The sequence below is a fragment of the Epinephelus lanceolatus genome, chromosome 16, assembly GCF_041903045.1.
Source record: "Epinephelus lanceolatus isolate andai-2023 chromosome 16, ASM4190304v1, whole genome shotgun sequence".
Classification (NCBI taxonomy): domain Eukaryota; kingdom Metazoa; phylum Chordata; class Actinopteri; order Perciformes; family Serranidae; genus Epinephelus; species Epinephelus lanceolatus.
The window spans coordinates 19,139,666-19,166,732 of record NC_135749.1 but is presented as its reverse complement, the minus strand read 5'-3'; the positions used below and the strand labels follow the sequence as shown (position 1 = coordinate 19,166,732).

The window sequence follows — 27,067 nt, the reverse complement described above, 5'->3', positions numbered from 1 at the left end:
GAAACAGAGAAAAAGGAATGTGGCATTCGCTTTTGTGCAAGAGGTAGAAAAGATACAATACCAAAATGCACTGCGCCGCACCGGACCAATAAATGCTCCAACTAGTAGGTGACATAATGCAAGCTCCTCTGTTTTGACACAGAAAGCAGTATGGTGGGCGGATAGTAACCAACAATTTCACTTTATATTTAAACCGTAAGCTTCTGTTTCTGTTTCTGAAATCATTTTAGGTGAGAAACAGACAATGTATTGACAGAGCAGCACTGATTAGTTTTACAGTTTGATGTGAGTTTACGAGAGATGCAGAGACAGAGACGGAGACAGATACAGAGAGAAAGAGAGAGGCAGCTCTTCCTCTAGATCTGCTCCTATACTCTTTGTGTGCATCTCGCAGACGTGCAATCTGTAATTTCAGCAACAGCCCCAGAGCCAGCCAAAATGCCTGTCATGTGGCGCATCTCAGCTAAGAGATGAGCAGGGAGATCTGGGCACTGGTAAGATGAAGGGAAGTTTACCATAGTTCATTTACACAAGCTTCTCACACTGTTATGATACAAAGCTGGTTGAAAATTGGCCCTGTGAGCGCATGCATCCAGAATTCCTCGATCTTTCTAGTTAGCTGTCCAAAGTCAGCATGACAGTTTAGTTAATCTTTCAGTACTGACTTTGATGAAAAGAAAAAAAACATAAAATATCCTAACATTAAAAACATAAATGTAGTGTTGTGTGCTGTATTTTGCGACTACAACAACACACCAACACATTTAGTGATGATGATAGATGTGTGTAAATATTTCTCAGGTGTTCCCAAGAAAACAACAAAGCTCATCCAACATTTTCGATTATCAGTCAAACAGGGGAAAACAAACATTATTTCAAGGAAAATAACAGTAACAAAAAAAAAAGAGTGAATAGATTTTTTTCTTCAAAGTGTTATTCTGTTAAACCAGATAGAGAATTACAGGGGTCCATCTCTGCAGTGGCCTAAGGTAGTTACGATGGGCCCCAGTGCACGCTATCCTGCACATATCATCTCGTATGACACCGCAGACCAAGTGTCTTAAACAAGACAGACAGCGCCCGATGTTCAAAAAATAACGCCCATGCGTGCAGTAGCTGTTCCTTGATGTGATCTTAATTTGTGTGCAAGCCTGTAAGACGGCCACGTGCATCTGTGATTTTGTACAGTGGCTATCACTGTCTCCCTACTGTGCTATTCTCTCTGTCTCTCTCAGGAGTATTCAGAACAAACACCCATGCTATTTATACACTGACGCCCCATCGGCATGGCAACCACGCTTTGTTTACCCGCATGAGACACTGGTTAGAGGCATGTCCTCCTTTTTTTAAAAATATAAACATAGTTATTTGGAGGCAGTTAGGTCTCTTACAGTGTTTCACTTTGACCAAATGCCTCCGGTGAACTGAGAGCTATTATGATGAAATGGAAAGCGGGTAAATAAAACTAGTATTTCTCTGGAAACAAAATTTAGTTTGTTTGTTGGTTTTCTCATTGTTGAGGTCATAGCCTGACAGAGTTGTTAAAATGTAATTTAATTTTTAGCTTCAAATGGTTGGTGTTATCTCCTTTACAGCACTGATGAACAGTCACAACATGAGGGATTAAATATACTGATTTAAGGCAGTTTCATAAAGCTTTATCATAGAAACTGATTTAACACAATAACAAACACACCACTGAGTAAGTTCACATGCCCAGTAATACTCCACTATTATTCTGATTATGGCAATATTTGGAATTTGTCATGTAAACAGCATATTCTGTTTGGATTTTTTCAAATTAGGCCTTTTTCCAAATGTAGCATTTTCCAATTAAGTCATGTGGGATATGCTGGTATTCTTAAGGTTTTAGGAGCACTCTTCAAACATGTATAGGTTTTTTGATATGAGCAAATATCGGACTGCCAACCTTTTCAAGAAAGTGGTTGAAGGAAGGAAAGAGGGAAGCTGTGTTCACGCAGTCGATCAAGTCTGCCACCGGTGGAAAACTTTGGAAATATCCTATCATGATGCTAAGAAGCAAAATGACACAACAGTTAGGGCCATGGACTAGAATAATAGAATAATGGACGTAGCTACCATGACATCACCCATTGGTTTTTTGACTGCTGTTTTGAAGCCTTGAGTTCGGCATTCTGGCAGTCGCCATCTTGGTTTTTTGGAGCCAGAGGTGATCATATTTGGACAAGAGGCTGGTGCTGTGGAGAAGTGAGGGGTGGATCTGACTCAAAGACTGTGGTAACACGTCACAAACAGCCTGTCAATCAAGCGGCCCCGCCCTTAAATATGCGTAATTTTGGACCTTCATAAACTGTAAATGGGTGAGTTATGAAAGTTGAAATTAGTTAGAGACCAAAACGTTTTTTTCCACCAGGCTGTCAACATGTTTATATCTGCTGTTAAATTGAGCATTTTAACATTGGGGTCTTTGGGGATTTACTCTGTTTTGGAGCCAGCCTCAAGTGGCCATTTGATGAACTGCAGTTTTTGGCACTTCCACATTAGCTTCATTTTTCAGCCTTGAACAATGCTGTTTGGTTAGGGCATGTTAATTGGAGCATGCACAGCTGCATGTAAATGGGAATATTAGTGGACTATTAATTATCATTAGCCATGTAAACAGCTTAGTAGGGATACTGTCTTTTTCGGAATAAGGGCAAATAAGGGTATTTTTGTACATAGCATAGTCAGTGTATTTACGTCCTGTAATGTCTCTAACAACACTAAGAGCATCACACTTCTCCTTTTCTAATCTGTGTAAACATCATTTAAGGAAAAAATGCCATTTTAAGTCCAATGGATCAAACACTTACAGTTCAAGCACTGCCCAAACTATTGTTTACAACCATCACTAAATACCAAACTACTCAAGTGACATTCCAGAGCAACCGAGCAGAAGACTACTGTATCAGGTATCATCCAGGTGTGAATCTAACTTTATGACTGTGTTGCAGGGTGTTCTCGTCAAAAGGCCGGTTTATCTCCCCTGTTTAAATAAATGTAGTAAAGTGCCTAATTTGATGCACAAGCACAGAGAAAAATGCTTGGTGCACCCATCCAACGCACTCCTCTCATTTACAGTAACCCTGGAGGCTGTTACCATAGCGACAAAGACATGTCCCAAGGTCACAGGGCGGAGCTGAGCATTAAGTTGAACCCTGAAACAAGGCATTGCCTTGGCAACGCAAAATCAGGTCAGTTGATCATGTGACAACAAGGCCCTGGGGACAGACACTGATACTAAAGCACACTTTTTCCTTGTTTGTACTAAGTTGAGACAAACTCAGTAAACACACGGGTATGCAGGCATGTGAAACCTGTAGAACACCATGTACATATAAGTGAATACATACAGTATTCAGAGTCACGCACACACACACACTTACCCACAACAATAGAAACACTTGTACAAGCAAAGATATGAACACACAGAGTCCATGATGAAAACACCGATGATGTAGTTTGAGCAAAGATTAAATACTAACTGTTTGACGTGTTACTGAATAATCTATGTACAACAAGCTGTGTGTCTTTGAGAGAGCACACTGTCGTCTGTCACAGCCTGGTTGATAAACACAAGGTCAGCAGATCCTCTGCTTCATACTCCCTGACTTGTGACAGTCACGCTATCTGTTTCTATATGCATTACCTGAATGTGAATTAAAATGACACTCATCACCTCAAAAATGCTCAGCATTAAAGGATGTACTATGCAGGATTTTACTAAAAAAAAAAAAAGTATAAAATCATGGAGAAGTAACCCCTCTCAGTCCTTAGCTCTTTGTACACAGAGATTGTGCTACAAAGATTCTTCTTTATGCCAGCTTTGCATTTTTACACAGAACCAAACAGCGGCATCATGCAGCTACCGCATGAGATTAAGACAGCATGCTGGCATCACAAAAGTAAAAGAGGTGTGATGGGCGTGACATTTAACACAACAGCGTCAGCACCAGATAAACAATAAAAATGGCATTAACATGGCAATAACAATCAGTGAATTAAGTTATATTTTTCTCAGACTCCAGCTGCTGCGAGAGGCAGCAAAACATCTTTTCATTTTATAGTTATGGTTTACTAATATATGTAAACCGTCCACGGTATGAACAGTGGTTACATGACCCACAAAACCAGCCACAACTCAGCCCTGAGCAGAGTGACTGTCAGCTACTGACCAATCAACACACTGCAGTGTTCACAGCTCCACCTTTTAGTACCAGATCTGTGAGCTAGGTACCCCAACAGAGGGGGGACCAAAAATGCTAATGGTACGGAACAGCTCCATTGGTACCATTCACAACTTTTCACAGTGGAAACAGAAAAAATGCATACCAAACCGAACTGAACTGAACTGCTCAGTGGAATCGGGGCTCAAGAGACACAGTGCCGAATAAAGGCAAAAATGGCAAGGCGTAGGCCGACGAGAGTGAATCTAGGGTTGGCTTTTACTGTCATTTTCCCTGCCAAGCCTGTAAACAAAATAAAACAACAATCAAAGTATACCTTTAAGTTTAATATCCTAAAACAACCACTTTTTTTTGTTAGTTTTCATTTGTTTATGTTGTAAATGTTGTAAAGACAATTGCAGATTAAGATTGGAATTAAAATATTCACAATAAATAAAGCTCAACTTCTAAAATGGTCAACATTTTCGTTTAAAACAAGAACTGTCTAAAGCATAAAATAGAAGAATAAGTAAACAAGATTACAGTGACACTGAATGCCAGCTTTCTGTCCTTTTTCTATTGATTGCTACCAAAGAGGTCTTACGGTTCTATTTACACTACAGCTTAAAATCCTTTAACTGTGGGAACTGTCTGTACTATTAGTGTAGATAGACAACTTAATTAGCATAGTAAACATACCTGGCTCTTATCTAACAGCACTGTGAAACCGTCGTCCGCAGCATGGATCATGAGAATGCAGGTTGTGAACTTTGTGTGTAAACAAAAGCGGGGCTGAACTTATGTAACAGCATGATATGTTCTTCGATCACTGAAGGAGCATCGCTGGCAGCTGATGTGGAGGCGCTCAGAGCTGAGCCACCAGACTGGATTTCCCAGTGAAATGGGATAATTGATCAATGTACAGTTACAAGAGGAATTTAAATCAAATCCTTTGCATTTGACTGGAACGCTAGTTTAGTGTGATACTGAGCTATAGCAGAGTGTGCTGCTAGGCAGACTGACGGCTCCACACACACTTCCCTTGCCATTAGATCAGGATGATGAGGGGAAGATAAATGAATTAAACCTCTGCCACATTGAAATGAAAAGGTTTTGCCTACTGATTTCCAAACACAGATTTCTCCATATTGCTCTGTTAGCTACTACAACCCACAAACAGTGAAGTGCGATTTATATGACAGGTGTGGATTGCTAGTCGCCCAAAGTCTCATTTGATTGGATGAACTTTTGTGAGCGCAGGATGAGTCACCAAAGATTTGAAAGATTGATGAAGATTTTGATGTATAAATACTCTCATACAGATATTTGACAGATATTTGGCAAACAACAAGAGATAAATTATCAATTAACACAAGGACACAAGATTAAAACTGGCAAAATTGATTTTTTTCATTTCATTATGACTTCAAAATCTTCTAATAAACCGCCTCCTCCCATAAATTCTTCAGATCGATCTTTGGATTTCATTGCTGTAATCAATATGGGGGCAGAGCTTTCACCTGGATTCACCTTGTCTATCTGTTTCATGGAAACGAGTGGTCCGCATACAACACACACACACACACACACACACACACACACACACACACACACACACACAGGCTTGTAAATACACGCACACAACTGCAAGTTTTTCCTCCTACTCAGCAGCCTAGGATTCAGTTCCCTGTCTGTCGCAAAACACACTCAATAATACTGGCAGCCTGTGTGTGTGTGTGTGTGTGTGTGTGTGTGTGTGTGTGCGCGCGTGTATGTGTGTACATCTCCATGTGCACCTATGAAACCATGCCCTGCCCCTTTCAGTCTGCCTTCCTATTGGTCCCCTGCCTGCTGTCCCTCTGTTGCACACAGGGTTGGACACACATGCACGCACACACATTACACACGCACACTCAGAGACACAGCAAGCACAGCTGTCAACAGAGCCATAGGTGGGTTGTGCGTGTGTGCGTGCGTGCGTGCGTGCGTGAGTGTGTGAGTGTGTGTGTAATGGGGAGCAGAGCAGTATCTCTTGCAGGATTACACCCTGACCTAGCTTGTCTGGCTAATGCTTCTGTTACCATCGACAACATCCACACCGCTACTAGACAGAGAGGGACATAAGAAACTTGACTCTCTAGGTATTTAGAGCTCATTTTATGGTGTTTTTCATGACTGTCTTTAATATGAAAGTTCTACCTGTACATCTCTGTCACATTTAACGTCACATCAGCTTCTGTTTTCACACGTTATTAGTTTTTTTTGCTTCTATTTATGCGATTATTAATTAAAATCTTTCTCAGGAGGCTCAGAGGGCACTCCACGCTCCCCTGTGGGCTTGTTTGGCTCCATAAGCATGTCCTTCCTTATGCTGCCTTTGTTCTCTATTTGTATCTTTGTATGTAGATGAGAAATAAACCAACACCCTCAAATAAAAGGAATGGACCAAATGCACCAGAAGGCAACTGTCCTCAGAAGGGAATTCCACTGGAACTGTCTCTTACTTGGCCATTCTGCAAAAGATACACTGCAACAAACAAGCTGTTTTTCTGGTTTAGCATGCGTCATAAGTGTTGGCTTCCAAGGACTGAGGAAAGTGCAGCGTTGCAAAGTTCTTGGATTGCACTGCAGGCTCCGGGTTCACTGGCTGCACACAAAAAGACCAACAAACTGGCCAACAATAGGCTGGTTAGTTGAACACAACCCTGTCTGAACCAGCTTACTTTTACATCTACATTGGAGACCTACAAAAGTCATGCATGAGCACCTTAAGGACCTCTTTCAGATAACTACACAGTTTGTACACAACACTGATTCAGATCTGCAGGAGACTCACCAAGTATACACAGGAACATTTTAAATTACAAAAATGACAGCTAATAATGAATAACTAAATTACATTAACATTACAAAATATAACTGAATATTATGGCATAGGGCCGGACAAAATAAAATATCACAACATTTTTAGGTTTCACACAATATATATCTAGATATTTTGAAATCACTTCTAAACTACTAAATATTAAAATACTAAAATAAACTTGAAGAAGCTACTGTTATATAATAAAGTTAAAGTACTGTTATGATTAAGTTAAATAAAATAAGTTATAATAAATTCAAATAAAGTACCAGTACAACAAAGTTAGATAAAGTACTGTTGCAATTACTAAATTAATTAAAAAATACTGTTATGATAAAGTAAAATATACTTTTACTACAATAAAGTTAAATAAAATATCATTATAATTAGGTTAAATAAAGTACTGGGAGAATAAAGTAAAATAAAATACAGTTCCAATTAAATTAAAAAAATACTGTTATAATTAAGTTAAATAAACTACTGGAACAATAAAGTAAAATAAAGTACTGTTATAATAAAGTTATGTAAACTACTGTTACAATATAGTTAAAAAAGTACTGTTATAATAAAGTTAAAGTATTATTGTAATGTAATAAATCAAAGCAGAGCCACTGGTGCAGGAAGTGTTGATGTTTTTGCTGAACTATAAACAGTACGTGCAGCTGCAATCATTGTCAACATCTGCATATTTATTCTGTTTCAATTATTTCATCTGTTGTTTGTTTGGATTTTTCTTTGGGTTTTGTTGCAGACACATGTTCAGACATAAACAAGGCCTCATTATTATCTAAATGAATTACATTTGACTGCTTTAGCAATGCTGTTTGTGAACTAAAGCTCAATAAATAAAAATGAGAAAAGCAGTGAGAGGGACAGTGTGAAAAGACGACCCGTACACGTACAATGAGACTCGGAGAGAAACACGTACTACCTCTTCGGTTATGCAACTCACTCACTAACCCTCAGCACTATCACTGGAGGTCAAAGTTCAGCTCTCTTTAAAGCTGCCCAAATGTGCTTCTGTGTACCTGATGTTCACGCTTTGCCCTGCTGATAAACACAGACACGTCTCCACTACGATTCTTACAGCATGCTCACGATGCAAAAGCATGCCTGGCAACCTAGATAGCACAGATAGTAGAGCAGCTAAAACAGACAATGACACTGTGGCACTCTGTACACAACTTGGATAAGGCAGACTGATGTGCAGAGATAAATGATGACGTAAATCACTCCTGCACACAGTATTGAGACATCATCATCTGACAGAGGTTTAGGCTGGCTCACTCTTAGACTCCGCTATATTAGGCCTCCGCAGGTGGGGACTTTAATTGAGCATCTCCTGATGTCATTAAACCTGCTGTGAGAGAACAACAGCTGGATAATGCTCCGATGTGGTCACATTACTTTACACGCAAATTTACAAAGTCAAGTTGATAAACTATCAAGGTTGTTCGTAATGTGATTTAAATAGAAGGAGTCTCTGGCTGAATGTCTGTGTGTACGTCCTTTTTGAGGTCCACAGGACATATTTTCTAGTGGTGTGTTATGTACGCATTGTGTAGTGTGTTGAGAGGGGACCCCTGTTAACTGTCACACCGCAGAATGCCATGTTGGGTACAGCTCACTCTCCATCGTTTGCTACAGTACGAGACTCCCTTAAAACACAAGGTTTTTGTTATTGACACATATGAGTGGATTTCTGTTGTAGGACATAACTTGGTCCATCTCAAAGGTGAATATATTTTTTATTTAAGCACTATTTAGTTGTACAAATTTTACAGTATAATGTTATGATGGTCAACTTGAAAATTGATCAGCAGTTAGGTAAAAGTCATTTGAAAATCTGCAGGGAAGTCTAATGTTAGTCACAGTTGCAGCCATGCAGCAGTACAAGGCACAACAATCTAAGGACGCATTCACACTGGCGCTATTTGGTCCGCTTTAAACTAACCCTGGTCCGCTTCCACGGATAGTTCGGTTCGTCTGAAGTGGTGTTAACGCTCATTCGAACTCTGGTGCGGACCAAACGAGCAAACCCTGGTCCACTTGAAAACTGGGGGTCTCGGTTCACTTGCAAGTGGACCCTGGTGCGGTTTGTTTACAGTTGGAAATGCAAACAGACTATCCAGCGAACCAAAGAGAGGAAGTGAACCAAAGAGAGGAAGTGACGTAGAGCGCATTGCATTTTGGTGTTTGGTGTTTTTATGGTGACCAAGCTGTCTGAAGGGGATGGATTTCCGTTTTCGGTCCCAGCCAATCGATGAGCCAGGTTTTCTTCTTCCTCTTGATTTTTATCTTCCTGTTCAGTGGTCATTTCGGGCAATACCGCCCCCAAACAAGCAGCTGTTGTAACTGCGTGACGTTGTCAAGGTGGTTTGGTCCGCTTTAAAAAGTGCAGTGTGAAAGTGAACCGAACCAAATGAAGGTGTGAAATTTTTCGGCATTCCCCGCCCAATTGAACCGAGTCCCCCGGACTACCCTGGTGTGAATGTGCCCTAAGTGTATCTTTGTTAATCAGTGATCACCAAAAATATCTTTAAAAGTCATCTCTGTTTAAAGTTAGTTAGGCATGAGGTCTCCTCTAGGTTAAGTCTTGGGATTAAGGTAAAGATTATATTATAAACAACTTTTTACGTTACAATGTTGCTAGCTTGATGACCCAATGCGAGCTGATGAGAATGAGCGTCCCTGTTTTGGAACTGTGTTAAATTGCATCGTCCCTCACTTAAAACTAATACAAATACAAATGCACCAGGCACACAACATTGAGTGATGCAGGATGTAAGCCAACGCCCCCAGGTGAAACCAGATGTTTTTAGGGAGTAGCATTGCTCACTTCAGTACATTCAAGAAGAAATGCAGAAAGAGAAACTGGAAATGTAACATTGTAGGAAACTCAAAATATTTCAAGCATCAAAATTAACACTTCTGTCTCTGGAGTTAGCCTGGTCCCAACTAGCTAGCTATTAGCAAATGGCACATATACTCTGGCTCATCTCGTCGTCACCTTTCCCTTTGTCCTCTTTTCTCTCCTAAGATCTCACATCTTCTCTCCTTTCATCTTTCTCCTTTTATATCTACTCTCCTTATTTCCTCTCCTCATCTCCCCTTTCTTATACAAGTATTCACCAGGGTGACACATCACAACATAACAACACCGACCATGACACGTGACAGAGATGTGAGCGAGGGGGAATAAAATACAGAGAGCAGAACGGTGTGCTGCATGAAAGAAAAGTGTGTGAAAGAGATAAAAAATTAGTGAGAGATAAAAAAACGGAGTGAGCAACAGAGAGAGGAATTCCTCCATTACTTGTCTTCATGTATGTACTGTATTAACCTCTGTACACACGTGAGTGAAGAGCAAACATGTGTAAGCGAGACTGACAGAGTGCACCAAACGCTGAACATCAGAGCACAAGCTGCCACCTGAGGGAATTACTCAGCATTCCTCAGTCGAGCCGCGTTAGCACAGAGGGCCTGGAGATGCAGAAGTCGCAGGGAGCCCGGCTTTGATCGCCCCCCTAAGATCCCAACACCGGTATACAGGGAATATGCTGGGAGGGGGGCCTGCAGGGAGCACACACACAGACACACACACACACACACTTACAGAATCAGGTCTTCAAAGTGGTTCACACATGCGCACAAACTGCGTTATTTGACTTACATTTTTCTAAACATTCAAAAGACATACATGCTGCCCACGCATGCATAGTAATTACTGCTTTTGATCATTTCTCAAGTCTTTTTCTTTCACTCACATACTATACATGCAGCACACACGCGCACACACACACAAACGGTAACACAATGATATGAAAAGCTCTCAGTGTCATCTCAGAGTAAATCATCTCTTCACTTCATCACACATGCTTTCCAGTTCAAAACATCATACGCATCAAACTTTCCTCACAAAGAAGACACAAAATAATATTAACCAACCATCTTACTAAAAAGAGGCACTGAAATGTTTTAAATATAAAGTATACTAGGAGAGTAAACAGTTCTTATGCGCCAGGCCTGCTCTCTAGCAGTAATCTGACAGTGAAGCAGACGGCAGGTATAATGGCCGGATTACGGATGTTCTAACACCATATTAAAGCGAGGGGATACAAGCTGCTGCTGCTGTAGGAGCAGGTGTCAGGAGACCTCATTTAATGCCTTGACACAAACTTTTAATCTCACTCGCCCCCACAATTTTGTTCCTGTCGGAGAGCTCTGAATGACGAGTCAACCTGTGCTCTTTTTCTTGTCCGTCATGCTTTTAACCATGGTGAGAGAGCCGTTTCATTTTGACGGCTTGATTGCTTATATAAGTCCTAAAGTTCATTGGTTAAGGACAAACTCTGCAGTTGTGGTGGCAAACTTTGATGTGGCATCTTCCTGAAAAGTGAAACCAGTGAAAAAAAACAAAGTGAAACCAAAGTAAAAGTAAAACCATGGACATATATTTTTGGATCAGAGAGGAGATGGGGTGATCTCGGAAATAACCAATGAAGCACAAAACTAAAAAAAAAAGCTTCTTTGTTTGAAGGCAAATCTAATTTGTTAGACAGCACATAATAGAAAAATAGGGAAGATCAGATAGCGCTATTTCAAGTTCTGTAATGTTCCAGACTCAAACCCATACAGAAAATGAAAACGTCATGCACTACAGGACACTGGTGCAAAAAACAACACCAAAATACTTAATTTGCATGTTAGCATAACTGAGAAGTGATAGTGGGTCATACACAAAGCTGCTGAAAAGGAAAATCCATCTCTTCTTGTTGTAACAATTGCTGGGCCTCTCCTTTGCATTATTTCTTATGCTGACCAAGTTTTTAAATGGTGGAAGAAGAGTTCATCTTAAAGGAAATTAAGTATTTGAAGTAAGTAGGCATGGGAATAGAGAAGCGCTTCTAGTTGAGAACCGGTTCCAAATTGTCCAATTCACTGGAATCGTACGCCTCTGAGCTTATCAAGTGCTGTTATCAATGCTGGCATGTTTTTCTGTGCATTGCAAAACAATGATTGTCACGCTCATGCCTACGTTGCAGGAAACTTGCAACAACAAGGAGTAATGGTGAAGAGGAAGAAACAGTATCCAATATGCCAAAACATCTTTCTACACAACATGGGCTTGGTAGAACAGTGTGCAAGATTTAGGGGGATTTAGCGACATCTACTGGTGAAGACAACAGATTGCAGCCAGCTGAAACATCTCCCGGTAAGACCTCCTTCAGTGTTCTTTGTTCATGAGGATTTATCAGGAGCCACATTATCCGCAGAGGTCACTTCCTCTCGAAAACAAACAGACCAGGTGATTAAAACTGGTAGAAACACTGAATAATGCAGTTTCGCATGATAAATTGGTGCTTCTCCAACGCTGTTCAGCTCATCACAGACGGGCAGCTAGCCCAGCACCTGCTAATCTGTGCTCACCTTTTTTCTCTGATAATTCAATGTGCACTTCCTTTTTTTTGATGCATATGTTCAGGAGAATTAACCACAGAGGTCTCTTCTTCTACAAAACAAACACACCAGGTGATTTAAACCGATAATGAATAAAGCAGTTCATATTTAAAAATCACTGTTTTTTTTTCCAGTATTGCTTGTCGCAAAGGGTCTGCTAACTAGAGTGGCCGAGGTGAAAACACGAATGGCCCTATCTGGAGCAAGTGTTTGGTTTGTCCATTCTGGGCTACTGTAGAAACATGGCAGTGCAACATGGCGGACTCCGTGGACAAGGGCCCACTCCCTATGTAAATATAAACGGCTCATTCTAAGAAAAACACAAACAAATAAACTTTTTTTCCCCACACAGAAAATTAATCAGGAATCAATAAAGAACTGGACTTGAATCACGCTATAATTTGCCAGCCCAGCTTTTGTGCTCATATTTGCATCTATCATGTTTCTCTCTGGACACTGAAGTGAGTTGACTTTAAGAAGATAATAGTTATTATGGGGTTCACAGCACGACCTTAGGAAGTCACCAGTACACGTCATCAAGCACCATGGCTGTGGCAGGTTCCTGCTGGCAGTGCAGGTGCTCACATGCACACACTTAACACACACTAAACACATACACACATGGATACACAGACACATGGCCAGAACACTGCCGGTACCCCCTCCCAACCCCACTGATGTACACAGATAAAAATGCACACACAGAGACACACACACACAAAGTGCAGGTGCTCACACTGCCCCACCAGCTGTCCCTCGAGATCCTGCTACAAGGTCTGATGACCAAGACAGAGAGGACAAAGGAACAGGGAGACTACAAGGAAGAGGACTGAGCAGACGCCAACACTGACAGGTGTGTGTACTATGTGTGTGTGTGTGTGTGTGTGTGTGTGTGTGTCAGGTCATGGCTCACTTCCAACATGCTGCACTGCCCTTAACCCAAATAAAGTCTGCTTATCTTTGCTTAACCTTGACTACCAGTGCTGTGTGTGTATATACATGTCTGCATGCATGCGTGTGTGTGTGTGTGTGTGAGTACTATGCCCTTGGTGGCCTTTGACAGAGTATTAATGCAACATGCTCATTTGAATCTGCAAAATCATCAAAAAACAAGCCCAGGGGAAAAAAAAAAAACATAAAAAGATTTACTCCTGCAGAAATCTGAATCCAAAAACATTTTCGGTCAGTACAGGTGGTGGCTGCAACTGTTGACGTCATTGACGTGTCATGTCAGCCACATGACACATCGTGAAACACTGTTCTCTCTCACTTCTACAAAGGACTGACAATCGGTTATGTAACCAAGGTCACAGGGTCAGAGCAGCTAAACCCAGCGCGGCCACACCCTGCCTGGCTGTTAGCATTCCATAGTGAGATACACTGTCAATACTTGTCAAGCTGGAGATGTACAGCACTGCTGTCCTGGCTCCAGGGGCCAGGCTCAGACACGTCTAGTGTGACCTATCCTCCACCTGCAGTTACACACAAAAGAGCCACGAGAAAATGCAAATATCCCGGGCAGATTGTAGTAAAAGACAACAAATAGTACTAAACGTACCAGTTGAATCAGGTCGTTAAAGTTTCAGCAGTGTTTTGCTTTCTCTGTTTTATTTATTTGTTTTATTCCCATGACCAGGAAGCAAATGGACAAATGTTTGGTTTACATGTCACGGGAGAGAAGAAACAGTAAGATCTACTCCCCCCCCCCGAGCCAAACCACACACAATTGTTGAACATTTACTATTTAATACCGCAGTGCTACCCTTTGTCCTTAAAGGGAAGGATAATGATTTTCATTATTTTCTGTCATATATAATGTGACAATGTCAGATGTCATATTAAACGCGGACAAAGTTTCAAATAATGAAGTAAAAGTATGTTAAACACACAATGCTACTTTAACTTTCTCCCCAATTTCTGATCATACTCGTGCTGGAACATGTCCAGTTTTGTTTGGAAGCTTTTATTGGTGATTTTTTTTACAGTAGAAAGTGCTGCTATACTCAATTAGTCATTTCCGTGGCTGCGATGACACTACAGAGTCACCGGCTTTATCAATGCCCATTGTGCTGTGATTGACTAGCATTAACCCTGGGCATGTTGACATACCAAGTGCTTGCCAAAGACAGCAAATTAGGGCTGGACTAGGCAAAGAATGGGGGAAAAAAATTGCGCAAGTCGCCAAGATATGAAAGCTGACCAATCAGAGCAGACTGCGCTTTTTTCAGGAAGGGGGGCTTAAAGAGACAGGCGCTGAAACGAAGTCTCTCAAACAGAGGCTGAATACAGGCGAATACAAGTGTTTTTTATACATTAAAGCATGTTAAGATGTTCTAGCAGAGATCCCATAATACAAGTATGAACATGGAAAAGAGCACAACAGGTCCCCTTTAACTCTGTGTCTGCTGCTCTGGTGAGGGAACCCATGGCTCAAACACTTTCACAGTGTTGGAACTAAATACTGCTCTATTTTTAAAGATGATAGCTACCTTGAGGCAACAATGGAAACCACTGAGATATGGTTTCACTTTTAAATAAAAAATATCTGATTCAAAATATGTTATGCACTTCTCCTATCTCTCTCTGTGTATCACAAAATACAACATACCGCTTCACACTTAGAGGGGAGGCGTGCTGAAGCGGCTATATATTATATTGTGCTCTTTTCAAGTACAATGGTGCAGTTGCTTGTGGCAGCTTGTTAAGATGGGTGTTAGTCACAGGGATGGGCACCATGGGGCTACAAACTGCTACAAGGTCATACTGAGATTACACTGGCAGAGGGTCCAACAAATAAAATGTGCACTCACACTAACACACGTCACATAGATTGTAGCTAGCTGCTGATGGCCCTGCTAACTTTATTTGACATGTAATTACATTTCCAACTCTAAATGACAAGTAGATCTTTTGGAGTAATTAGGAATGTTGAATTTTAGGAACAATCCAAGTCTGTATTTAAGTATAAAACATGAGATTTTTTTTTTTTTTTTTTACATATCCTTAAAGGGGCAGTTCACCCCAAAATCAAAAATACAGTACATAATTTTCTTCTTACCTGTAGTGCTGCCGAGTGTCAGCTATCAGCTGTAGAGATGTCTGCCTTATCTTGAATATATTGGAACTAGATGGCACTCAGCTTGTGGTGCTCAAAGCGCCAAAAAATACATTTGAAAACTCAATATCAATGTCTCTTTCCAGAAATCATGACCCAGTTACTCAAGATAATCCACAGAGATTGTTGTGAGCAGTTTCATGTAGGAACTATTTTCTTTCTGACAAGCTACCCACCAACCGCATCAATGCGCAGAAGGAAGCATGCATCTACTGCTAGCTCGCCGAGTACCTGAGCTAACTCACATTACATCTCAGCTGAGGAAAACGCCATTAATGTTTAAATCTTGCGCTGTCATGAGCCTTTTGTCCATGAGTAGATGCACTCTTCCTTCTGCATACAAACTGCTCATAACAAGGTCTGTGGATTATCTTGAGTAACTGGGTCATGATTTCTTGAAGAGACATTGCTGATGAGTATTTCAAATGTAATTTTTTGGCACTTTGAGCACCACAAGCTGAGTGCCACCTGGTTCCATTATATTCGAAAGAAGGCGGACATCTCTACAGCCAATATCTCCAACGCTCTGCACCCTACACCAAAACAATTTAGACTGATGAATAGCACTAGAGGTATTGAGGGTGAACTGTCCCTTTTACATTTACATAATTCATATAGATGTCATAATCAGCTCTTGTATTTTGTCCGTCTTTCCATCAAAATCTCAGAAAATAAATTCATCTCAGCAAGCAATCAAAGTTCAATCCAGTGAATCACTGCCAACAAAACCAGTTGCAAAAGTTTAAACAAGGACAGTGGTGACTGATTCTGCCTCTCTGTGTACAAGAAAAGACATGTGCATTAGAGAGAAAACACACACACACACACACACACACACACACACACACACACACAGGGAAGTCTCGGTTCAGGGAGCTCTAAGTGCAATCTCTTTTGACACATACTGTACCAAAACCCTCTCACACACTCACAAATTTATACGGATACAGTACACACACGTGCGCACACACACACAGACACACACTCAGGAGTGCCCCGAGTGTCTATACATGATTAAAAGACTGAAAGTGGGGCAGGCGCACAGTTCTCGCTCTGTGAAATTACTGCAGTTCCTTTCAGCCCACCTCGAACACGCACACACACACACACACACACACACACACACATACACACACACACACACTCACATACAACAGGCTCTATGTCCAATAAGTGTGCACAGCTACACACACTCACATTTACACATCCACAAGCCATATAGCATTCAATAATTGAGTGATTCCCCCGATGAAGCAGCACGGGGAGAGGAAAGCACAAGAGCCAACCAGTTATTGGTGCTGGCCACAAGATGTGACCAAATTTTTAAAATATCAGCCCCCTCCCTTTTTATTCACAGACCCACTGAGTTAATGTCTTCCTGGTATTTTGCACTTAACTGGATGGTGGACATTATTATTTTATAGCAGCATTCTGTAACACCCCAAAAATGAGACATTACGTTCCTCACCAGGTACTGAGTGGAGGTCTACAAACTTGTGACTGGTTTCACTACATAGTGTTGCATATTTCAAAAGTAGCTTCTACAAAGCATGTCAGCTGAGCACAAATTAAAGGATCAATTTAAAGGATTAAAAAAAATATCCCAGGGAATTAAAAGGCCTCATTAAAGTCAAATGAGTGGTCACGATGCTCGGCTTGCTGTTGATGCACAGTTGCAAAATGCTGCTTGGTGAGATATTTAGAAATAGCCTAGTCAGACATTATTAAGCTCTTTCATCACTCTGATATGCTGTAACTTTTTTTATCTCCGCCGTCGAGGGATCATCTGGACATTTAGTTTGTGACCTCTGAACTTTTCACAGAAAACAAAGTCTGCAAACTCTGCAGGCACCAACAGTAGATCTCACAAATTTTAGATGACAGTTTGCTTTCCCAGTGCTCAACTGGTCAAGTAAATCTGATGTTTTTATTTAGATACCGAACAGACATGATGCGACAGTCTATGTGTGAGATTTTGTACAATGTGATTTTAGATATTACTGAAATATCCAGTGCAGTTTCTACTTCTATAGATATAACTGGCTTGTTCTGAGGTGACTGTTGACTGAAGAAAACATACTTATGGTATATATTATGCCAATATATTCCCCTAAATCCTACACACTGGACCTTTAAGTGTTGTGACACACATATTTTGAAACAAAGCGCTTCAATTAACTTCAGCATTTTTCCCCTGTTCCCATGACAAAACTTAACAACCCTCCTAAAAGATGGTCAGACATATTTTCACCAGCTCCAACTGAGTCATACGCAAATGTTGAGAATCAGGCTGGAAATCTTCCATGACTCAGAGCAGCTTGGTCTGGGAGACATGGCTGAAATTACTTCTGTTATATTCAGTAACACAGAGTTACAAGAAGAGATGCCAGAGATATATATGATATTGGACCAAAATTGGCATTTGCATGATTTTCCCAAATGCTAAAACTGATCTGAGCCACGTGTAGCATTTCAGAATTTGAAACTGTCTGTATTTTTTGTGTTTTTTAGTATATGCTTTATCTCTAGAAAACTCACTCACAGCTTTATCATATTTGTCAGTTCACGAAAAAATGTTGCCTTTAACAGAGGCTGTTCGGTCAAGAGCAACTGATGTAAGTTTTACTTTGTATAGTAGATGAAAAAGTGACACTAGTGCAAGTTACAAATCTTCTACCGTGCGCAGTCAAAGGTAATTCTCTAAGAAAACCAGACAGCCTGAGCTGAGCCACATCTGGTCAAACCTTTTTTTTTACGTCTCGTGGGGCTTACAAACAGAAAAGCGTATAAATGAGCACAGGACACAAGCTTACTACTTTTACGAGGCATTATGAAACTGTGCCTCAGTTTTAAAAGATTATAAGTAAACAACAACAATATAAACCCTACAAATCTCCTCTCCAAAGCTGGACCAGAGGGGACTGAGCAGTATTACTATTGGTGGACACTAATCATGTGTTGCTCTTGGCAAACACACTTAGGACGGAGAAAAAACCTTTGCAAAAAGTTCAAACAGAAAACCTGCAAATCCAGCAGCTTCTTAGCAGTCTTGTGCAAGGTTTCGGAGAATTAGACCACAGGGTGTTTGTGGGAGAGGGGATTTGAGTTTCTGTGTTGTGATTTGGGGATGGAAAGAGCGCTTTTGCAATGTGTATCTTTGAACTTGTGCATGTGTCCAGTTTTTGATTGATCATTCAGCTGAAAATGGGCACTTCTGTTTCAACATCACCACCAGATAAACAGAAAAAGTAGGTGCAACACCACAAATGATAGCCTGTGGGTCATGTTGATAAAGTCTAGACTTGTTGCTGGTCAGCAGATAGGAAGTGAGATATATTCACACTTAAACACATGCACATTTAATATGCTTCTTAATGCTTACATATTAAAAATAAGCACATAGCAGACAATGCACACGCTGTTACTTCTCGTGTTTTTAATGCATTTAGCCCAAGGTAGAGGCACAGGCTTCAGCGCCCTCTCTGAATAGGGGAACTGACAAGGAGCAGTATTTTGCAAGCCTTTTTCTTAGGTGTCCCTGACATCTGTAGTTCCCTCACTATCAATATAAGGTCATCACCCAGGCAGCAAAATATAAACACCAGCAGTCAGCACTAACAATCAGGCTGCAAGACAGTGGCTCATACTTTGTAACCTTATTGAGCAACATCGTCCTCATAACTCAAATGTACAGCCAAGCGCCAGAACAAACACCTGCCTTGTGCTCATGCACAATGACAACATCTGCTATAACTTGTAAGTTTTCAAAACACTTACTCTTGCATGGTTACTAATGTATCAACCACTCTGTCATGTCTTGCTACATAAAGTGGTTTATATTAACACTATAAAATATGTGTGATGCGCACAAAGACGAGGGAACCTATTAGGACACAACGTCTGGATCATGGGGAGGATGTGTAATCTGGCTTTAGCTCTGAAAATCACGTCCTCGAGTTCTTGAATATCTCATTAGAAACAGAATGATAAGCGTCAGTAAGTTCAAACCCGTTCACTGCTAATCCACTAGGGTATTAGATCTTAGCTGATGTTCAGTGTCATAGTGAATCACAGTGGCCTTCACGTGGGCTGGGGTCAATCTAGTTCTAGAAAAAAAGGTCATTGAGTTCAGGTCAGTCTGAGTAAACCTCAAATTCAGCAGTGTGTCTGTGCTGCCACTGTTTCCTTCAGAGGCCCAGAAAACCTGGCTTTCCCCTTTTTACATAGAGATCTGACATTCAGTCATGGGACGATATACAATTTAATCACAAATAGCGATAAAAAACACTGACAATATGAAGTTAGTTGATCATGGTAAATTCTTCCATCACTGGAGTAATTGTAAATATCCGCATCGGTGTAAATATCACACAATGTTGCTACGACCAGTACTGGTCCAGACAGTTTCTGCCCTTGGAGGCTGGAATTTGGCATGGAGATCAGGGTTTTCCACACATTCATTTATTTGTGGCTAGGGTAGCAATGGTATGAGATTTTCAGGGTACGATAAGGTCTCAGAAAATATATCGCAGTGTCACGGTATCACAGGTTTTATATAATTATCAGTCAGAATGATCCTTAAAGGAATGAAACCGCAAGGGTTATTGTTGATTGAACAGGCGCTTTATCAAAATAAAGGGGAGATTCAACATCCAGTTGAATTTTTTTTTTCAATATTATAGATAAGCAAATGTACACAGTGTGATAACCGTCAAGTTTCATATCACGGTATACGTCAAAACCGGTGTATCGCCGCAACCCTATTTGTAGCAGCCCATATTGCCACATATTGATTTTCTATTTTTGGAGCTGGAGCGTTGATTAGGTGTGTTATTGAAATATATATATACCATTCAGTTATTCATTACACCACTCTCATGGGTGAAGAGCATACTCTGGGCACAGATGGAGCAGCAGAACGTCAGATACAGTGAAAGTGAAACTCAACTGTTCATGTAACAGGGTCTAAATATTTGCTTTCATCCGCCTCTGCAGCAGCTGCTCCACTCGTTTATCGATTTGATCTGATCAGCTCTAATTGGAATAGACTGGTCAATTATCAATCCTGCTGATCAAACTCCACAAACTGCTGCAAGGGACAAGTAAAGTCCACCTCCACACACACACATACACATACACACACACCATTTTGCCACATCCCATTTCATAACTCAAGAACCAGCTCATAGGAAGGCATCATTGGACTAGTGACACTTGTTAATCTTTGATTTATGTAGGGAAACCTATGACATATGATTACCTTATTTAAGACTGATTGTCTAAAAAGGATGTGATACAATGAAACTATTTGTTTCTTAACAAAATGTGAGGTAAAGTGATTCCAGTATGTTTTAGTGCCATTTTAGGAGCTTTAAAGGGCCAGTGTGTAATATTTGGCATGGTTTATTGTCAATCTGAATCTGAATCTGAATATTCTACCCATTAATATGTTTATACAAGTGTATAATCGCTATAAAATAAAATTTGTTTGGTTTTCGTAGCCTTATAATTATGCTTTTATATATATATATATATATATATATATATATATATAGCAAGGGCCTTGCTTTAGAGAGGTCGCCATCTTGCGCCGCCATGTATGTAAGGCAGACCGAGCGGACAATCCAGCCAGCCAGAGAACGCGTTTCGCGTGTATAAATGAACCAACGAAGACAGCGGAAGGAAGGAAGAAGGAGGAGGAAACAGCAGAGAGTGTTAGTAGTTCGTCGATAGAGAGTAGTGAAAAGTTTTTTTAGTTATAAAGTTTGCGAATGGACCACACTTACCACACAACAGGAGAGAATGAACCCGAACTGTCATCTGCGAGGAAAAGAAGACGCAACTTCACTCCTTGTGATGCACTCTCTGCGGCGCTTTTCCTCCTGATGATATATCTCCCCAGCGATGGCAGCAGTAGCACCGAATCCCATTCTGTGCATTCAGCCTCTCTTCTCGCCCGCTCAGCATCAAACACATGGAGTTCCTCATCTGTATGCTCCGGCTCAAACAGGTATGGCTCTGGGTCTGTGTCTGCTACAAGAAACTCTTCAAAATCGCGTTCAAAGTCGTCCATTGCAGCTACTATAGTCTGGAGATATTGCTAGGCTAAATAAACAGCTGAGCTCTGTTTACAGGCTACGCTGTCAGTCAGTGTGCGGGCTGGAGATTGGTGGAGCAGAGAGGGGAGGGGGTTCCCACTCGGTATGGTAAACGAGTATGTGTGTATGAAGTGTGTGTGTTACGCTAGAAGAGTCAGAGTTTGGGACGGAGTCTTTTACCCCCTGGAGTGTTACCGGAGTTTTTGGAGTGCTCAAATAAACAGGCCTTTTTCCCGAACGCTACTCTGGTCTCCTGCTCGAGAGGGATTCATTACAATATCGTAACATGGTTTAGATTTCTAAATAAACATTCACCTCGTCGCTAGATAGACCTACTCCTGAAAAACTCGTGCGCAAGGCTTTTTGTCCCTACGAGGCCACCGTCATTTACCCGACAGGAGGGGTGAGCGAGTGAGCCCTGCAATCTAGAATTTGACCACTGATGTCACTGTTTTCAACCCATTTTACACACTGGCCCTTTAAACATATTTTGATGATTATCAGGATACAACTGGGAATCGCAACTATTTTGGCCAGGATGATCATGCATGAATTGACATATTGGCCCATGCCTACCCACGCTGTCTCATGTCCCGGAACAGAAAGGCTGCAGGAAGTTGCCTTAAAGTTTTATCATCCTTGTCAATTAACTGCACATTAGGTACCCTGAAGTCTCTCTCCTGTTTGGTTTGTGTGTTAATATCTCAAGTATTTACCTTTCTTAGACCTTATCAAGGTGAATGGGCATTGGAGGATCTTAACAAAATAGTATCTACTTTCATCAACAGTGGTAGTACTGAACAATCAGCCAAAACTTGAACATCAAATATGTTGAAGATGCTGTGTTATATTTAAGTTGCTGCCTTTTTAGAACTATGCACATGAATACACTTTAAAACATTAGTAAATTCAGGGACTTATCTAGTCTGGTGCCAATGTTACAACTCTCTCTGGCAGAAAACGCCACATTTACAGCTTGAAATCAGAATAGGAGTTAAGCTACAATCACACAATTAGCTGTTAAGGACGTAGTTTGCATGTTAGCTCAGTACAGTACAATTTAAAAAAATACTTACTCCTCTGAAACTCATACAGAGGAAGTAATATGTGCTAAATTAGTGGTGGCAGTTTTGACAGCTGTATTTTGTTCAAGTTCGATGTCCCGAAACAACATGAATTTTGCATGCTCTTACTCATAATGTCCCCACCCTTGACCCAAATACACACAAATTCTCTTCCCCCTCCTCACACACCGGTCCTCTTGCTTTAAGTAAGTGTAAATGGTATCCACAGAGTGCCTCCTAAAAGGGTTACGCTGCCTCTGTACTCTCAACCCCCCACCCTTTCAGCAGTAGTCCACAGTTAGGGCGCACGACGTCCTGTCAGGTTGCAAATACACTCAGCTATCCATCTCACGCAGCCGCGCCAGAGGTAGTATGGGGGCAACTCACTGGCAGAGCTAATGGCACGTTATGTAGCATTAACCCAAGATGACTGAGCACTCGCCTCCAAAACCAAATCACTGGGGTGAAAGAAGAAGGTGGAGAAAAGCATCTTTCCTCCCAAAAGATTGTCTGTTGTTGGGTTTTGAGGCTAATTGGTGGTGAGAGGTTTGATAGGAGGTGGGGAGGGGTTTTTTAGGTTAGTGGTTAACACTACACATCTAACAGGCACTCGAATTAGGAGCCCATTCTGAAACTGTCTTGATGCAGGATGTTTTCAAGTGCTGTGGGAAATATTGTCCCAACACTTTCAGAACACATTACAAATCAAACAATGAAGTAAATGTGGCGTGGGAACTCACGTTTTTTTAATCTGAGCTGCACTGCTGTGACATTTATGGGGCGCGCTATCAGAGGAAAACACTAGCAAGCAAAGAAGAAATATCAACAACTCACAATAAAAGTTAAGTCCAGTCAGGTTATCTGTGGGGCCCTGAATCACTATCATGGTCTTCATATTATCCACAATATTCACAAAACAAAAGAGACTGTTCTCCTCCAAAATACGACCGCATAGGTCGTTTGTATAAGTAGTTAATTACGACCAATATTTAATTTCATTGTTAGGCGGCAACCTCTAGTGGCTGTAGTGATTATGATGGGAGTAAAGGAGGGAGTCAGGTGACACAGTGATGCGAGGAAGTCTGGATAGGGAGGTGGAAGGGCTGGACGTATGTACTTAATTTAACCCAAACTTTGGTCTTCTTTCTAAATCTAACCAAGGAGCTCTGGTGCAACTGTAACTATTTAACACTAACACTAACCACGTCTTTAAAACTGGAACCATTAACAGTCATATAAACCCTATTCTGTTGTTTAGGTTGATCTCCTGACACTGGCAAGACATCAGTAGGAGACAGAAGATAATTTTGGTAGGAAACAGTAGGAGATAATTTAGGAAACACTTCTGGGGGTTATAAAATGGCATGTTGGACAGGGATATTGGACGCGGACACGCCCCAAAGTCAATTTTCATGCAAGCCATCGTCTGGCAGTTCACACCAAAAGTACATTTCTTTTCTGATCAAATGTATATCTCTGTCTCTGTCCCTGTCTGCCTCTATGCATGCAAGCATGCGTGCATGAGTATGGCCAGATGCCGAAACTGCGTCCAGAGTCCACCTACCATCAGAGGGTAGGAGCAAAGAAGTTATGTGCTCAAAAAGTTTGGAGGACTTGTTGAAATGGAAATATCATCTGAAAAATTAGAACTTCTCAACATTACAAGTAAAAAGTAAAAACTTGAATTAAAACCTCAATATGAAAAAAATAAAATGTACTTGATGGTTTGGACAAAGAAATACTTCAACAATTACAAGGTAAGACATCCACATTGACAGGTGCTTGGTTACTCTAGTAGTCAGACCATCAAACAGCAGACATACTGCACACAGTACATATAGTACGTGTTTATAGCACACAATATATGGAAATATGTTTTTGGAAATACTGGCAGCAGCAGGTTTTTCTGTATAAATTAGCAAATCAGACTTCCAGTTTCTCCTGAGGTGAGATGTGAGTTTGAGAGATACCTATTTGTTCTATGATGATGATAATTGCAAAACCACCTGATACTCTAACTACGGCTTATTAAGATCTGACATCTGGGAAGTCTGAAAGTTCCCGTAAGAGCCATTAAGGAGTTATTTTGGTCTGATGAGGATGCCTAGTAATTTCCCATTAGGTCAACTTTCTTCTTCTACCACAGGTATTTTCCCTGGGCAAGCCCCTGCAATGGGTGTGTACGCGAGCATACACACAGCTGCTCCTAAGTCTGTGAGTTAATGTCTTGTATGTCCATGTAAATATCTGCTTTGAATGTCTGTATATTATGTTAGTCGTGTATAGGCTTGTCAATAAGTGTGTCTGGTCTCGTTCTCGTCTGTCTGCTCTGCAGTATTTGCATGAGGGCTTTACATCACAAGTTTGTAAAAATAAGCGTGTACAAATGTGGCTCCTTATGTCTTCCTGTAAACAACGTACACATCCACAGTGAGTATGACTGAGCCATTTCGCAGCCAAGTTACTTCCCCCACTGTGGCATTTGATAGTAGATGATAGTGTCAGAGAGGCAGACCTGGCCAGGCCACAGAGAAACCTCACATTAACCTCATTTATCTGTGTCATAGCTTATCACCTCACACTACACACACACTGTCTGATGAAGACGCTCTCTCTCTGAGCTGCCGCAGACACAAACACATGCACGCAAACTAACACATCTAATTTAACACACACATAGACACAGCAACATACAATCCTGAATACATGTAAACTGTTGTTGTCAAAAATATCAATTTATTGATGCATATCGATTCTGAATTGGCTGTTCTGCCGTTCTCTGCTACCAACAAAGGAAAGAAAGGTTTGTTGTCTTGGCATAGCCTTGTTATATGTATCTTTATTTTAAATTGTATGGCCTAAATGTCCATGAGGGCAATGCCCTCATGGACATTTAGGCCAATGTCCCCCCAGTGTCAAAAATGGTATCAAATATCAATATTTTTTTAACAACTGTATCAAAGTTAGAAATTCCAGTATTGTGACAACGCTAATGCAAACACAAATCCTTTGTACACATATCATACATAGTTTACATTAGTTTGTCTAGGCCATGCTAAAACAATTAGAGTCGAAACTGGACCCAAAGTAGGAGAGCAAATCAACTTGTCAAATCCTGGCACTTGGTCAGTGGCCCTTGTCATCAGATATCAACACGCAGAGGCACCCTTTAGCTACGGTATGAGATGCACCGGGCAGTGCTATTTTTCCCTGAGCAAAGAAGTCTGAATAGGGCGAGTGGGAGAGGTGTTGCATTGGTCAAACAAACTCAGGACTGTCCATGTCCTGCATGAAACCAAATGTCAGTTGAGTTACTTGTCAGTGAAGATTCTCAGTCACCCAGGTCATGGTAATCATAAGTGCTATATCGTAGGCAACTGGACTTGCTTGCTTTTCTTGAAGACGTTTCACCTCTCATCCAAGAAGCTTCTTCAGTTCTAAATAACCGGTACGAAGTTGCAGGCTGTAAACCCTGTTTGGGTGGGAACCCTTGCAGAGTCATAGGGGTCACGTGAGCTCTTAGTTTCAGAGTCACAATGTGAGTTGTTGACCCACCTGGCCACCATGTGAGTCGTTAGGGTCACCCCTTGACCCTAACGACTCACATGGTGACCTTAACAACTCTGAAACTAAGCTCTTAGTTAAGTCCAGTTGCCTACGATATAGCACTTATGATCAGTTGAGTTACCTTAATAACAACATAGTGAGCTAGTATGTGTAGCATGCTAAGCTAGCGATGTATGTCATGTGACTTTACACTATTTTAGTAACTGACGTACTTATTATAAGCCAAACCACTTTTTTTTCTAAATCTATCCACATGCTTTTGTCGCCTAAAAAGGTTTTTACCTATGTTCTAAATTTATTTTGAAAAGAGACACGGATTTTAACTAACGGAAACTGTACATTTCCTGTGAGAAAAAATTTTATTTTGAAAAGACACAATGCATGTAACAAGTGTAACTTGACACGCTGTATCTGAACGCCCAAAACCAAAGCTGGAGGGGGATCTAGAGCATCATTTTTGACATTTGGGGCCACTGACCAAGCATCAGTATTTGAAGAGTTGGGAGTAAGAATGGGTTGAGTGAGCATGATTACAAAACACAGATAAGTATTATAGTTGCATGACTGGCATTAATGGTGACATTTCTTTGGAATAGGTCTTGTAATTTCCTCAAACTTTTAAGTGTCAGAGCCAGAAGATACTGAATGTTCTCTATTTTATCACTGAAGTACCAGACTACAGAACAAAAAAAACATTAGCTATGCCCACCATA

At 40.9% G+C, this 27,067-nt stretch overlaps 1 protein-coding gene across 1 annotated transcript in view; it reads right to left on the bottom strand.

Annotated features, from left to right (window-relative positions):
• Nucleotides 1-27,067, bottom strand: part of atxn1a (ataxin 1a) — a 121,533-nt gene that overhangs the window by 84,826 nt on the left and 9,640 nt on the right. The gene's annotated exons all lie outside the window — the stretch shown is intronic.